General features: G+C 45.3%; 1 protein-coding gene across 8 annotated transcripts in view; it reads right to left on the reverse strand.

The window, feature by feature from the left end:
- The window catches only part of ZBTB38 (zinc finger and BTB domain containing 38), a 126389-nt gene that overhangs the window by 37568 nt on the left and 72499 nt on the right, over positions 1-16322 (reverse strand). For 5 of the 8 annotated variants that reach the window (XR_008392358.1, XM_053669459.1, XM_037139394.2 and 2 more), the window contains one exon: positions 3607-3711. The gene's annotated coding sequence lies outside the window, so the exon portion shown is untranslated. Of the gene's footprint in view, positions 1-3606; positions 3712-4525; positions 4936-5002; positions 5078-5206; positions 5298-16322 lie in introns of those variants that run through there. The other 3 variants (XM_053669460.1, XM_053669457.1, XM_053669458.1) reach the window with 3 other exon arrangements.

Below are 16322 nucleotides of genomic sequence, written 5' to 3' on the forward strand. Positions count from 1 at the left end.
TGCACCGGGTTGATTCTTATCCATGTTAAATGCAAGTCACTTGAACTACCACAGGATAGACTAGCTACAGTGGGATTTAGGCTCTTTCTATTATAAAACGAACACATTAACATGAGTCATAAAGATAATGCTGTGTATATAGCTGCACATCACGTAGAAATTTACATACCCATACAAGGCGGTCAGGGGAAGGGAATCAACACTCGTTAATTGCCTACGATGTACGGTGTGGACCTTGACCAAATTATATATTACTCAATCTTCAAAATGATCCTATTTGAGTTATGGATGGAAAAAGTTAGGCTTAGACTGAGAGTGACTTTACTGAAGTCACAAGCCTGGAAAAGGGCCCAGCGCGGTTGTGAAACTGGATTTATCTGACCCCGTCTTCTCATTCCATTGTGCAAAGCTCATGTGCCTATGAAAACACACTCGTGCGTCATAGACAGCCGTACGGTAAAGAGGCAAGTGAATTAAATTACTTTTAGAAACCTTTTGCATCAACAGAAATGTAGTTTTTAAAGAACTTACAGTGCTGGCGAATATTCTTTGGTCTGTCTGCCGACAACAGAATGAAGGGGATGAGTACTAGCAAAACTACACTTAACAGCCTGAATTTTAGTCGTCAGAAGTGTGTTTTGAGGCTCACTAGGGTCAGACTTAACAGTGATTCTTGATTTGCACAAGCTACACATTTTTGCAAATGAAACGTCTTAACATTCCTTCTGCAAGTCCTATTACCTTACAAAGGAAAGGGCCACCAACCACACGCGTGATCTGCCACTGGTCAATCTAAGGCCCATCCTGGGCCTCCCCTGCCCCTCCAGCACCTGACACTCCAGTGTCCCTCCACAGGGGAACCCCCTTCTGCTGGCTCCTGGAGTCCTGCTCTCTTATGGTTTCTTCCTTGCTCTTTTGCCAAAACTTCTAGACTCCCCCCAGGTCCTCTCTTTTTTCATAAGGCCCCATGCCGCCCTACATTCTCTTTGAGGAGAATTTCTTCTCTTCCCTCCTGACTTATTTATATCCCAATGACTTCAAAAGCAGCCCCGGCTGTCCTCGGGAGCACAAAGCCCCCGCCTGTGTGGGGGATGTCATACTTCAACACTCCAAACTCAGAGCCTCTACCAGGCAGCCCCTCACCAGCTCCCAGGCTGCTTCTTTCACGGGCGCCACTGCTCTGGAAATCTGCGTGAGCGTTAGCTGTTCCTTCTCTACTGAGATGTCAGGTTTTGTTGGCTCCTCCCTTTGCATCTGTTCCTTTCGCATTTCACTGATATCACCCATTTCGATACTCCCCCCCCCACCGTTCTCCTTGGTGGCACTGGTCTCCCTGTCGCTGGCTTCTGCTCCGCCTCTCCTCCCCATCTCCCCAGAAGCATACTCCTCACCTGCAGCCAAGACACTCCCGTGTCCAAATACCTTCAATGTCTCCTACTGGGTCATACATTCATATTTCCCAGCTTGACATTCAAGACCAGTATTACTCAGCACTAAATGTTCTCCAGTTCTATTTCCCACTCTGTACAATGCCTGTACAGACCAGTTCTAACTCAGCTGGACTCACCGCCTTTTTCTGAATAATCTCCATGCTTTCCTGTTCTGCTACTTCTCGTATCTCAAATGCCCTCTCCTCCACTCTTTAATGGAAACCCTGCATCCTTCAGGGACTGCTTTAAATGATTCCCACCCACCCCCAAAAAAAAGTCCATCTGCTCCTAGAGGAAAAGGGAAACTTTTCCTTCAAATTACCAAAATATCTTTTTTTTAGCATTCACCACAGCGATTTCTGCGTATTTTATTTCCTCACCTACAAAACAGGGCCCAAGAGGGAAGAGACCAGGTCTGTCCCTGCTGGGTTCTCCGTTCTGTCAGGCACAGGGTCACACTCGTAGTAGTTACTCAATAAACACTCGCCACGTGACATTTATAGGACTCCTCTAAAAGTCTGCAAAGCACATTTATGTTCAACATTTCATTTGTTCTCTTTGGAGCTTAAGTTTATTATAAGTAGCATTCAAGAGTCACAATCTGATTTATGTTGCTAAATGCACTTATTGGCACTGTTTCTAACTTTGTACCTTTAAATTAAAGTATATCTTAAGTTACTTTACTCTAAACACTCATAGTACTATGTGGCCTCCAAAGCTAAAAAAAAGAGAGCATTTTGAGTCAAAGAAAGTCCACTTGCCAAACTGGTTTTTCCCTCTGCCTACAGGTTAAGCGTGCAAATAAAAGGCCTCTAAAAGCAGATGACAGTAATGACAAAAGCAAAACTTAAAAGGGAAGAAGTTCCTTTCTGAAGATTTTAATATTAAAAAAATTTCCCATACATCCAGTTGGAATCCTATTTACGGTCAGTCTCCCGCGCCCCAGAGCTGGTGAACAACGGACAATCTGTGTCTGCTGCACAGTGCTGATCCTTCGCTAAAAGACTGAGTATGACTAATATCACGACGGTAAAAACGTGGTGCTCTCTATGTTTGGGCTTGAATGCCCAAGTGCCTTGTAAGAGCTCGATATACATTTGTTGAAGGAACAAATAAACAGATAAATTCAGAGAAGTCCTCCCTACTGTGTGTAAATGGAAAGTAGGAGTTTTCACAGACGGATGGAAGACTATGTTAAACTGGAAAAAAGGGGGAAAAGTGCACTGAAGGGCAAGAACTGTGATATGTCAACTCTTTCTGTGACAGATCCCACAGTGGCTGCCGGAGAAGCGGGCGAAGGGGGCGGGGTGAATGTCAGGCACTGCCCATCTGACTATGTCTCTTTGCAGTTTAGGTTGCAAGCTGCTCCAGAGCGAGCATTTTACCTTGCACTTTCTGGTCCTAGCACTGTGCTTTGCGTCTAGAAGAATGTGCACCATAAATGCAATATGAGATGACTGTGCCTCTTCACCATTCAATACTTCACATCTATTTTTCCTTCCCTCACTGGGGTGTTGGGACGAATAAAAATATAACCCTTAATCCTATAACACACTGCCTCACACACACACGAGCCTGAAAAATGGTCGTTGTTATCATCATCATCTGGGGCTTTGTACATGCCTCAAAGGTAGCATTTAGTGGACTGGCTTGTTAGTACTTGTCTGCACAAATTGCAAGTGTCTTGGGGGTGGGCTCTTCGTGCTTCTGTCCTCAGTGCCTAGCCCTGTGCTTCCCCCACGGCAGGCCCCGAGGCTGGCTGCATGACTAAGCAATTGAGATCCAGGTTGCAGGCCTGCCTCCATCCCAGCCCACTGGGTCACACTGAGGAGTCATTTAAACTCTCTGGGCCTCAGTGATGTCTGTCGGTCCTTCCAGTCTAGGCAAGCTAGCGGTCTATAAAGAGACTTACAGAAGCTCCCACGCCAGTCACTGGCAGAACTGAAATGGGAAACCAGTTGTGCTGGAGCCCCGTTGGCTAGTCCACCCTTCATCACGGGGGCCTCACACACCATGTCTCCCTAATTACAGTTTGCTTAAATATCACTGTCACCTTGTAATCTCCACACCAGGTGGGTCGCTGGCACAAGTCATATGCCCCTTGGGAGTCCCTCAGTTCCTTAGAAAAACCATTTCCTCTTTCATGTGGACTAAGAAGACACGCAAATTCAGTTACCTCAGGTAGAACGGATCAGCCTTAACAAAGTTAGTTTCTCGTGCTTTGGAAGAAATCACTTGGAAATCCTCGGTTCTGAGTCCTCCATCTCTTCCACATCAAGATCTAAAAAGAAAAAGAAAAAGAAAAAAAAAAAAGCACAGTGTTTCACGACTAGCTGCCAGGATTTGATGTTTCGGCAACAGTAATTACAATTAGCATGTGCTTTGAACGCCTACTATAAGTCAAGTGCTAAGCAAAGTGATTGGCATATGGGACTTCATATGGTCCTCATAATACCCCTCAAAAACAGGGGACAGTCCCCCACTTTACGGCTATACAAAAAGAGACTCTCAGAGGTCACGGAATTTCTCAAGGTTACACAACTGTTAGATCTGGGACTAACACAACTGTTAGTTCTGTTAGATCTGGGACTTAAACCCAGGTTCCATAGATTCCAAAGCCTGGATTATTAACCTGTAAGTCAGGGCTTTAAAAACTTTCTGACAGTGACCCATCGTGTTCAAACATTATATAAGCAACCCCTCAAAATCTGAAAACATCAAAACGGTGTTACTGTGTGCAATGCATTCTCATGTTTTCTACTCTATTCGATTCTTTCCTATATTCTATTACACATTCTATTATCTTTTTAAAAAGTCCCACTAAACTGATTTCACAATCTTCTAATGGGTCCCCACTCCATTGGAAAAATACTATACATAGATACAGCACCTCAATAGAAGAGTCTCTGAAATCACGCACTAAATTCTCCTATGCTTTTCAACCACGGGAACCTGGCTGAATAGTTGAGCTTCCTAATTAGGATAAAAGTCTTTAACCGTTAAAATATGTATAAGGCACCATAACACATATCATCTATAACAAATCCTTACAAATGATATTCAGTTAGGGCCAAAGAATGGAATTAGTCACTTACCTACAGCAGAGCAGGAGTTACAAAGTGGAATCGCGGATGATCTAAAACCTAAGGTTATTATTCTATACCCTGCACAGAAGTGGCTAACAGCGGGCGGTTGTGTTGGACCAACTGAGCAGTCCTAACTATACTGCAGAAGTAGGAGGCTGGGATTGCAACCCCCTGGGGGCAGGGCCCTGCCTTCGCATTTTCCATTCAATTCCAAGGGCTTGGTGTTGAACCTGGGAAATCATCAGGTTTCCGTAGGGTCAGATCTGGGGTCCGAGTCGCAGTCTGGGGGGTGGGGAGGTGCGACGGTCAGGGTAATGCCCAAGCCTGGTGGACCTGAGCCCAGAACGTCCCTGGGGTGCGCCTTTCCCCCCGGCCCCCAGCCCTCCAGCACAGCTGCGCAGTTGGGCCACTAACTGCGGCGCAACCTGCCCGGACTCCGCAGTTGGACCCCCTCCCCCTCCGGCGTAGGCCCCGGAGCCCGGGCACCTGCGGCCGCTCGGTTCCTGCGGCAGCTCGACTGTCCTGCACCCGCGGAGCTCAGTCCTGCGTCAGGGCTCCCCAGCCAGGTTTCGGTACTCCCCCCTGGGGAGCCACGGGGGCAGGCTGGCCGCGCCCGGAGCCCCGCGCCCGCGGGCCGGGCCGCGCCTCGCCCACCCAGCCGCGCACTCAGACCCTGCGACAGGCACTTACGGGGTTCGACTCCGGCGCCGCGAGCGCGTTTCCCCGGGGGTCCATGGCGCTTCCGGACCCGCCAGGCCCGCCGCCGCGCCGCGCAGCACCGCCCAGAAAATGGACGCCGGCGGCTGGGCTCTGCCAGCCCGGCCCGCCCCCGGCGCGGGGCACTGGACGCGGCCCGTCCCGTTGGAGGTCGGCCCGACCCTCTGCCCCGCGGGCCGGTGCTGCAGGGCACCCGCCGCGCCGAGGACCAGGCCCCCGGAGAGCAGCGGCGGGACCCGGGGGCACCCACGACGGCCCTGCGAGGCCCCAGACCTCACCAAGCAGACAGCGGCCTCCGCCTGCACCTTCTTCAGGAAAAACACAACTTAGAACCGGCGGAAGGACAGTTCGGTTAGGAGTCCACGGCCCCACCGCCTGGTCACTGTCAGAACGCGGCCTGGGCCGGCACAAGGGTTCCTGGGGCGCGGACCGGGATCCCAGACAGCCTCCGAGTCCTGCGCACTTGAGGCAGGCAGGTTCCGGAGAAAGTCAAGCGCAGTTTTAATTTATCTCAGGAATAGGGGTGTCACCTGCGCTTTCCCATGGCTGTCCCGAGGACCTAGACTGATTTTCCGCACGTGGTATAAAACATATTTCACGCCAAAAGCCCAGTTTTCATCCTTAAATAAAGGCTAACTGACTGCCTCCTACGGTCTTTCTTCCATGATCAGGGGCTGCGTATTGAAAAATGTTTACTGAGGCCTGCCACAAACTCGTCGAGGAGCTGATAGCTGAGTGCCCTAATGTACCGGTTTTATTTGCTTGTTCTTAAAAACCCATCGACGTGTCCTGTGTTTTGGTAGTCTGCGTCTTTTAAAATTTTTTTTCTTTAGAATAGATTCAGGTGATCACTTAGGATAGAAAGCCTTCTCTTTGCTGACTTACGTCCTGTTTTCGGCTTGGAGTACCGTGCTTGCCATTCTCCATCCCAGTTCCTGACCATGTTTTAAGAAAATGATCATTTTGATGAATAAAGTAGATTTCAATATTAAATTCAAAACCAGTAAAACTTTTTTGATTTTAAATAATCAAGGAAAAATTATTACCCTAAAGTCAAATTAAAGGAACATGAAATTTGAAAATAAAGGCAGGGTTTTGGAGGCTGGCAGTCTGGGCAACATGCAGGCTAGCAGCTCCCAGAATCTTCAGGGCCAAACACCCTTTGTTCTCTCTCTCCCTTGGCCACATGTTTAGAAAGATCTATTACACTAAATTGCATTTATTAACTAATGGTTCATCTTCCCACTTAAAAAAAAAAGTGACCCTGCAATGTTTCTTATATGTAACGGCCAACCAGAGCTTTTACAAATCCATTGTTAATCGTGGGTTCCAACCTAAAGAAACTCGTGGTCTCATTGCCAGTTTATGTGTTTTCATTGAGGCTTTTGAAAACTGAAAATCATTCCAACCTCCAACAAAGCGGAGGCACCCGAATTAGGAGCCTCAGGCACTGCTCTCTGTGCTTCCCTGAGACTGGAAGGTGGAAGTGGCAGAGCAAAGTAATGTGGCCTATGGATTCTGACTGCCTGGGTTTGAAGCCCAGCTTTGTCACTTACATTCACTATGTAAGCTTAGACAAATACTAAACTTCGCTGAGTCTTGACTTCCTCATCTATAAAATGGGGCTAATTTTAGTGTTACACTTACCTCATAGGGCTTTTTGATGATTAAATGGGATAATACACATGAAGCATCTACAGTAGTGCCTGGCATATAGTAAGTGCTCTGTAAGTGTAAGTGGTTGTGGCTGTTAGTGCTGGAAGTCAAATATTCAGAGCTCTAAGTTCCTCAAGTCCAGGCGGTAAGAATCATAGCTTCTGTGTGTAAAGCAACCTTTATATGCTCGAAATTTTCCATGGGTAAGCTGCCAGGGTCACATGGTGAGTGACATAAAGGGATTTAAATACAGGTCTGACTCCACAGTCCACTTTCTGTGCTGCTAACGTGTTCCAAGGTGGTACCTTGATCAGAAGCTGTCAACAGCTTGTTAAGGGCGAAATCTGCTCTGGCTTTCCTAAGAGGCTTAGCAAATGAATGGCTCCTTACATCCACTTGGGAATTCACAAACAGTGGTATTTCTTTCTCATTAGAGCTAAATGCTTCTCCAGAAGCGAGTAGAGTTCCCCAAATTGTTATTAATAACTAAAATATCATGGCAACAGTTTTAAACATGACAGGCTAAACCTTACATAATCAGCCTGTCCTTCAAAATTTTCCACCCTTCCTCATCAGCAGTCGCAGATTCTCTCTCTTAATCATTCTTCTGACTATGGGGAACTATATGGAAATTTCCAGAAACGCCCCAACTTGTCATCATTTTATTCTTTTCTGGAAAGGTTTATTCTTTTCAAAACAACTAAATGTGATTTCTTTTTCTAAAGCTTTATAATACTTTTCATTTTAATACGTTTGCTAATCACACACACACACAAAACAAAAACCAAAAACCTATGACTTCCAAGATTCTCTCCTCTCTCCTTAAATTTCTACCAATTCTCGAACGTCTCCGCAGCCTGGCTCCTGGTCCTTTCCCAGTGGCCTTTTTAGGTGACTCTCCTTGTTTTCTAGCTCATTAAAAAAAAAAATAACCACGATTTCTGTTACACTGCACTGCCTGCTTAGGACTATTGGCCGATTTATTTCCCTCCTTCTCTTTCTTTTTTAAGGTTTCAGTATTATCATAACATATAAACAGGCGGAGGCGCTGTCTCTCCTAAGCCCGCCTGCTTCCTTTGTTTCCCACTGTGGGACCGGAATCCCCAACTCGCTCTGCCCCCCCCCCCCCACTTGCAACACCTTGTGAACTCAATGTATCGTGCTGCTTTTCCTCTCTTTCACTCATCCTGGACACTCACCAGATTCCATCCCTGGGCCTGCCCTGATGTGGTTGCTTATCTCTCTCCCTTCCAGCATTTTAGGAAAATGCCTGTCCAAATCATTTTCCCTAATCTCCACCACATTCCTCAAAGGCCTCTCGTGATGCCGTGTTGAGAAGCCTGCCAAAGCCCAGGAAGAGGCAGTGTTTAGAACAGGGGTGTCGACTTCCAATGCCCACAGGAGCCAGGCAGGAAGTGATGTGAGCTGGAGCCAACGGGATCATCGGAGTCACACTCTGGGGAGTGGCGGTGGTCAGCACCCGGCCCTAGACCAGTTATTGCCACGTGGAAATGCCAGAGCTGCTGAATTTTCCAATGAAGCCCAAACCAGAAATTTTACATAAAATATATAAAATGTTGACTACTTAAAAGAGAAAGAAAGAAAGAAATCTGAATCTGATTGAGTGTCTAGTTGTAACTACAATTTACACGAGGTCTCTGAGACAGAGGAACACGTAAAACAGCACCAAGGAATGCAACCGTCAAATTTCAGATTGCGGGAAACTGCGGTCAAACTGGTTCTTCCACAATTTTTTATAGCAATAGCAAGAATAAAAAAAGAGAGGGAGGGAAATCTATAGATAAAATTAAATTTAAGAATATATTAATTGCACTGTGTGGACCTTATTTTTAATTGTGCTTTGAACAATTTTCTTTTAATGACCTAATTGACCCTGGCTGCTGTGGCTCATTGGACCGAGTGCTGGCCTGCAAGTATAAAGGTCGCTGGTTAGAGTCCCAGCCAGGGCACGTGCCTGGGTTGTGGGCCAGGTTCCCTGTTAGGGGCTTGCGAGAGGCAACGGATGGCTGTATCTCTCACATGTTGATGTTTCTCTCCCTGTCTTTCTCCCTCCCTTTCCCTCTCTCTAAAGATAAATAAAAAAATTAACTTAAAAAATGACTTAATTGGAGAAATTGGAATGCTGACTGTGATATTTGATGTTATCAATAATTGTTGTTTTTATTGGTGTGATAATGATATTGTGGTTATTTTTGTTTTTTAGTAATCCATATTTCTTAAACTTTTTGTTTAGAAATATTTCAAAGTTATAGAAAAGTTGCAAAAGTAGTACAAGAAACATATACACTCTATCCATGTCTATCTATCATTTTTTCCTGGACCACTTGTGAGTGGCAGGCATTGTTCACCTCTACCCCTAGAGCACAGGAGGCAAACACAAGGCCTAGGGCCGAATCCGGCCCCCCACTTTGTTTTATCTGGCCTGGCACCTTGTTTCTACCCTGCAGAGCTTCTTACTTAACTGTTAAGGAGTAGTTACATGTATCCAGTCCTAACATTACATTCAGCCCTTTGAAGGCAACCTCGAGGCTGATGTGGCCCCCGGAGAAAATGAGTTTGACACCCCTGCCCTAGATACTTCAGTTGCCCAGGGAAATTCTCCTAGGGAAAAGGGCTTTCGCTTGGTATCATTATCTGTCAAAGAATGAGACCAAAATATTGAGAGATAAAATTATATGACCCGGGATATTTGCTTTAAAACAATACCGGAGAGGATCTCAGGAAGCTGGACTGGCCAGCAGCTGAGAATTGTTGAAGCTGTGTCACGGCCGCAGGGGCTCGTTAAGCTAGTCTTTCCATCTGGATAGCATTTCCACAATGAAGTTTTAAAAGGTTATGTTAATGAAAGACTTTAAAATGACATAACATGCTTATGCTATGACATTCTGTGACTAAAAAGAAGATACAAAATTGTCTACAAAATATTATCTTAACTATTTAAAAAATCACAAGCCATAGATAAAGACAGAAAGAATATGTGCCAAAATGTTAAGATTCCAAATTACTTCACTGTAGTTATATTTTACTTACATAAGTGGATGAGAAAAGTTAATACAATTAAAAACATTATCGATAGAAAACAAAAACACTGGTAACTGATTCAAGTAAAACTATTGTTAAAGGTCAGACAAGACACACGTGTGGACTGACCTGGCCTGCGGGCCCCCAGTTTGCAGATTCTGACTTAGAAGCTGTGCCCACAACCTCTGGTCCGCGGCCAGGTTTGGCCCGCCACCTGCTTTTGTGTAACCTATGAACCAAGGATGGTTCTTAACATTTTTAAATGCTTGGGAAAAAAATCAGAAGGTGAATAACAATATTTCATGACATAAAAATTTACATGAAGCTCAAATTTCAGTGTCCATAAATAAAGATTGATGGGAACCCAGCCACAGTCACTTCTGTACCTATGGCAGTACATATATTATTGTTATACTTAATATGATGTATTATTATATTTTAATTTCACCAATAAAAAGTTTGTGGAAATTTTTCTCTGCTGTTATGTAAATACCCACAACATATCTTCTATAAAATATTGACCCTTTCTAGAAAAAGTTTCCAAATGCCCAAGGTTAGAACTGGACTTCCTCTTGACCTAAAAGCACTGGCAGCAAGTGCACTGGACTAGGGAACAAGCACGGCCACCTAACTGTCCAAGTGACCTGGAGATCACACACCCCCGCCCCCCCCTGGGCCGCAGTTCTCCCAGGGACAGAACGAAGCGGGCCTAAGGTGCACACAGCCACTGAACTCTGTGGTTCACAGTCCCGCGAGGGCTAAGCGAGAAGTATAGGGGTGGTGACCACGCTAAGTGCTGGGGTGCCAGTCAGGCCTGGGTCTCCTGGAGACCCAGAATTCAAACAATCAAAACATCCACCGGAGCTGGATTACCAGGCACTCAGGCAAGGGGCTGGATGGGCTGGTGAAGAGCAAGGCATGACCGGCTCTGGGTGCTGTAAAAGCAGAACAGCATGCCTGTGGTAGGCAACAGGACTTTGGGATGGGGGTGCGTGGTGGTGGGGGGGCACGGGGACAGCTTCCACAGTCAGCAGCTTAACATGGGTTTTCCAGTTCTGTCTCCAGCCTGGGCTTTGTAGAAGACCAGAAGCACTAGGTCACAGGACGTGCTATAATGCTGCTCATTTAATTGAAAGGTTAATCCAGATCTAGTACATCGACAGGGGGTGGGGCACCCTCAGCATGCAGAATAGGGGCCTTGGGATGGAGACTTAGTAAGACTCTGGGATAAATCACCTCCAACGATGTCAGTCTGTAGGTTATTCAAAACGGCCCACGTGGGACGGTTAAGCAGGGAGGCCAACATTACGACTGAAGCCAGACCGGACCACAAAGCACCCTGTCCCTGCGCAGCGGGCCTGTAGCCTGACTTGCAGCTGGGGCTCTCCCAAGTCTTCGTTTTCTGGCTGAAACGCCTCCCCATTCTTTCTCCCTTGGACCCTGCACCCCCAGCTTCAGGGCGCGGCGCGGCAGCATCTCCTTCTGTTCGCCCACAGGCCTGCCTCCTGAGTGCTCCCTTTGTTCCCCCCTTCTTATTTTCGGACCCCCCCGCCCTCCCCCCCCCCCGCCCTCTCGGCCTGCCGGCATCTCCGTCTCCCCACTGTGCCTCTCAGATGACCACTCGTTTTAATCCACACCGTCTCCCCGATGTCCTGCAATTTCTAGAGAACCTTCCCATGATGTGGCCCCTTTCTTTTGCTACTAAAGGTTCTCCTCTTCCCTCCCACAGCTCAAGAAACAGGAGGAAGGGGAAAAAATGACAAGGGCACTGCTCTTCTGGGATTTAACCACATTCTCAGCTGGTGGCTTTTGTTTTCTGCTCTCGCTGGCTTGTAAGGCCCTCGGGGCACGGACTCTATGTCGCGCTCAGCGCTGGGGAAGATGGGCAGGACCGTTAGGCCTTAATTAGAGCAAGGCCTCAGACAGTGTAGAAGATTTTAGCAGGCAAACGAAAAGGCATTTCAAAATATCCATTTGGCAGCAAATGGGCAGGGGTAGGTATGGGCGGGGTAGGGAAGAGAGAGGTTTATTTTATTATTGCAAAGAAAATCATGAAAGCTCTCACTTTTTTCATGAACACAGAAAGAATATTTACACTGACATTTTTAAAACAAAACAAAATGAGGAAACAACCCCCCCACCCCCGCAGGCCAAGTACAGTGAGGGGTAGACACAAGTGCTAGTCCTGAACCCTGAGCGGGAATAGCTGCAGAAGCAAGGACGCCATTAAAGGAAAAGATGTGAGATGAGTTACGAGATCAAAAGAGCAATTTTTCTGGTCACGGAAACATTCAGGCCACGGAGAGCCATGCTGGGATCACCTAACAAAAACAAGTGCTTTGGCAACTGGTCTTTGGTTTACCTGCTGCCCTCAGAGCCTGCAGCAGAATAGCCAGCAGGGAGACCCCTGACCGTCAGCCAGGGAGAGGAAAGTAAGAAAGAATGGAAGGGAGGGAGGGAGGGAGGGAGGAAAAGCAACAAACAGAAGCATCTTGCCTGCATCACAAATTCAAATGTTTGCATTCAGGGGCTTTCTCAATTTAACATCTGCTCCTGAATGTGACAGAGTGGCAGCCATTATCCAGGTCACCTGGCAATGCAAGTGGACCGGCTTGGAGCAGGGCAGCCAGAGACATATGGTGGCTTATTAGGAGCCAAGACATCTTTGGAAGGTAATAAGGATGAGACACAGTGTCCCAGGGAAGAGACACCCTTGCTATTGGCTGAGGTGCTCCAAACTGAAGTCTGGCCTTCAGGGAACAGTATAAAAGGCCACCAAGAGACCAGCACACTACTCTTTCTTTCTGGAACTGAGAGGACACACAATTGTGCCTGCCCACACGATGTTCTAGACTTGTGTAGGAACCTGGACCAGAGTTTCATAGGGAGTCTCATGTCAGGTTTCATTCTGCCTGGGTTATAGTGGGGTCTGTTACACAGTAGATGTTCAACAAATGCTGGAAAAAGTGAAATGAAATGTTGGCGCTCCCTCTCCTACTAATGGGTAATCCTCTTCTACAAAGGACTAGAACAGTCTTCGTGCAGTGGGACATTGCACGGCTAGTCAAAACCAAAGTATAAAGAGCCAGCCAGGCTACCTCTAACTTGTGATAAGCAAAGTCCACTAAATTATGAATCAATTTGAGAAGATGTTTCTGAAACATTCAGAGGGCCATATAGTTTCTAACTTGTATGTATAGCAAACCTACCCCTTTTTTCTTGGACCTTCATCAGCCAGCAGACTAATCTATAAGGCATGAAAGAGTTCTGGATCTTAAGAAGAATTTTCTTAGTATTATTTGTTCCAATAGATACATACCACTCCAAGTAGTGAGGTCTTTAGAAATGCACCAGCCGTCAAAGAGGCCTGCAGAGCTGAAGGGTGGGGGGGACACTGGGGGACAATGACAATTTATGAGCAAGATGGGACAGACCTTTCCACCTTTCGCCTTTGAAAAAAATGAAAGGAAATGGCTAGCTCAGTGTTTGGCCCTGAGTTTAAACTCTGGAATTCTTAATGAAAAATAAAGCGAAAAGCTTCCCAGAATTTATTTTTTATTTTTGCTCTGAGAGGCTCTTCTTGCGTGGATTTCTCGGGTTAGCACTGAACCTGCAGCAAAACTTCATCACCACCTGGGAGTGCAGTGTCCAGAGTCCCATCGTACCTTCTTAGGTTGTTTCCCACTGGGACCAGGTCAAAAGCAAAGACTCCAGTGGCACCAAGTCCCGGGAATTGGAAACCAGATGTTGGGGCCTGACCCACCTTCTCACTGCAGGGGCAGCTTAGCTAATAAGGCTCAGTCCTCGGTCATCTCGCGCGGCTCTGCTGGGGTGGCAGTCACAGTGAGAAAGCAGAGTGCGCAGTTTGAGCGTGAGCATCTGGCTGGTCGTGCCACCCCTGGTTGGAACTGTCTTACCATGTAGGTCTCCACCCATACTCCACCTCTTTAGGAAGGCTTTCCCTGGCTGGCAATTCTAAAGTATCTCTCTTCCTTCCAACATATCGCCTTGCTTTTTTAAATTTAATTTTATTTTTTGTCTTTGTACTTATCTTCTTTAGTCAACTGTTTACGTATTTATTTTCCCCACACCCCACCACCACTATGCACCACATCAGAGGCAGGTCCATGAGAAGCACACCCTGATCTCTCCTGTTCACTACTGTATTTCCAACCTCTGAAATATGCCTGGCATATAATAGGTGCTCAATAAATGTGTCAGCCAGGAACTCGCAGGCTTAGCACTAAAGGAAAAGGTGCTAGATCTTTTTCCAGAATCTTCTTTCTATGCCAACCAGCTCTAGAACATGGTCTGGCTACCAGTCTACCTATGAGAGAGCCATGGAATGATTAGGGTAGATCAACATCACTCTAGTAGGAAGAGATGAGATCTGTTTGAATTAGAAGGTATCGACACAATAAATATCAACCTGAATGAATATATTTTGGATGATTGAATGTAATATTTACCATTTACCTAACTAAATAGATCATTACTACAGACAGGTTTAAAAAAAAAAAAGCCCAAGTTAAGGTTTGGAAAAACATTTTATATTTTCCAAAGAAGAAAAGAGTTGAAAATACTCTATACTATAAATCATTCAGGCAGAAAAACCACAGATTTGCCTGTTTCATTTTGGTGAGAATAAAACAGTTGTTTGCACATTCTTCCTGCCGCGCTCGCTCTGGCCTGCCCAGTATAAACACCTTAGCTAAAAAGTGTAACGGGTTAAGCGTAGCCTTCTGAACAATGAGAAGGGCTAAGTGCCATCCTTTACAATGGGCGGGAAGTGTTTTGGCTGATCTAGGAGATCCAATAATAATTGTAAATGGGTAAGTTTGGAAAAGCACTGTGCCTTGGAAACATTTCTGTGAAATATGGAGGCAAGGCATTAAGGCGAAACACACCAAGTAATAAATAATTAGTCTTCCATTCACTGGTCTATTTATTAGAATGACAATAGTACAATATACTTCCCAAAATTCTTATTTGGCTTTCAAGCTTCTTGAATTGTGTTTAAAATTCTTTCAGGCAAGACCAAGAGCAACATAAATGAACAATGCCACAAAAAAATTATTAGGGGTGAAAATCTCCAAGATGACACAACCATGCTTGAGTTAAAAACAAAAGGATCGACATTTTATAACGAAGAGATACATTGTTGAATCCATCAGGAATTCATTTTTTGGTAAAACAATTCCATTGCATCCATTTAATCTCGTGATTAAGAATCCAGTGGGTTCAAAATGATTAATTGGTAACAGCCTATCAAAATAGAAGGCATTGTAGTTGTATCTTTTTGGATAGCAAGAGTATATTAATTACAAATGCCTGGCTCATTATTTGCTCAAGAGTGAATAACAATTAGCTTGATCCTATTGCAACTGTTAATGCTTCTGGTACTAAAATAAATAGGCAATACTGAATTAGGTTTCTGACATTTCCCTTCAGTTTATGATCCTCTGATTGATGCTATATTCAAAATGTACTTAGTCATTTAAGTCACAGGCAGGAAGGAAAATGGCTCCCGAACAGCCAGGAAAAAAAAAAAAGGTGTTACAGGAAGGATATTTCATGGCAGCCCAAAGAACGAAATCACTATGAGATGAATCACAATCTAATATAATTGAGGCAGAGAAAGATCTCAAGCAAAATATTTAAGTTGGCCTTAAAACAACATAACAAAAACAGCAACAACAACCCTTTAGCCCGTAAGAGGTTTGATTTTACAGACAGTGCTTTGGAATATGACAAGCTGCTGGAATACAGCAACTATTTACACAAATGGTCCTGAATGTCAAGGTTCTTCACCTTGGAACAAGCCTCAGGGAGGCTCCAGGTTTGACAGCACCTTCCCCCTAACACACCTACAAGGACATTTCCACAGAGGCTCTGTGTGCACTTATCATTGGGGTGGGCTTGGCTTTGGGTCTTTCTCTGCCCAGACCTCTGAGGTTACCGATGGAGGGATCAAGAAAAACAAGAGCACAAGCAGTTTCTGACTCTCAGAATTTTTGAGATGCCTTTTGTTTCAGTGGCGCTGGTGAACTCGTGATAATGAAACTACACCTTTGTACACAAACCTTGACCAGCATTCTGGAGCACATTACAAAGAAAACCTTAATTTTGAAAGTATCAAGCACAAAGGAGGGAAAAACAAAGATCTCACTGTGCAAAGCTTTCTCTATATATGTACAGAAATATGACTTAGGTTTTAAGGCTTGAAGACCGCATTTTAAAAATGTCTAAAACCAGTGTAGACTCTACAGGGGAGGAAAACACTGTAAATGTTTCATTAAACATTTGTTTGTTTTTTTGTAAGATGATCTTTTGCATATCTGTTATTGCATTTTTAAATAAGATTTGGTTACCAAAGAGACAGGTTCTGGCC

Source organism: Artibeus jamaicensis, unplaced genomic scaffold (assembly GCF_021234435.1).
Source record: "Artibeus jamaicensis isolate MK-2021 breed Jamaican fruit bat unplaced genomic scaffold, CSHL_Jam_final contig_519, whole genome shotgun sequence".
Classification (NCBI taxonomy): domain Eukaryota; kingdom Metazoa; phylum Chordata; class Mammalia; order Chiroptera; family Phyllostomidae; genus Artibeus; species Artibeus jamaicensis.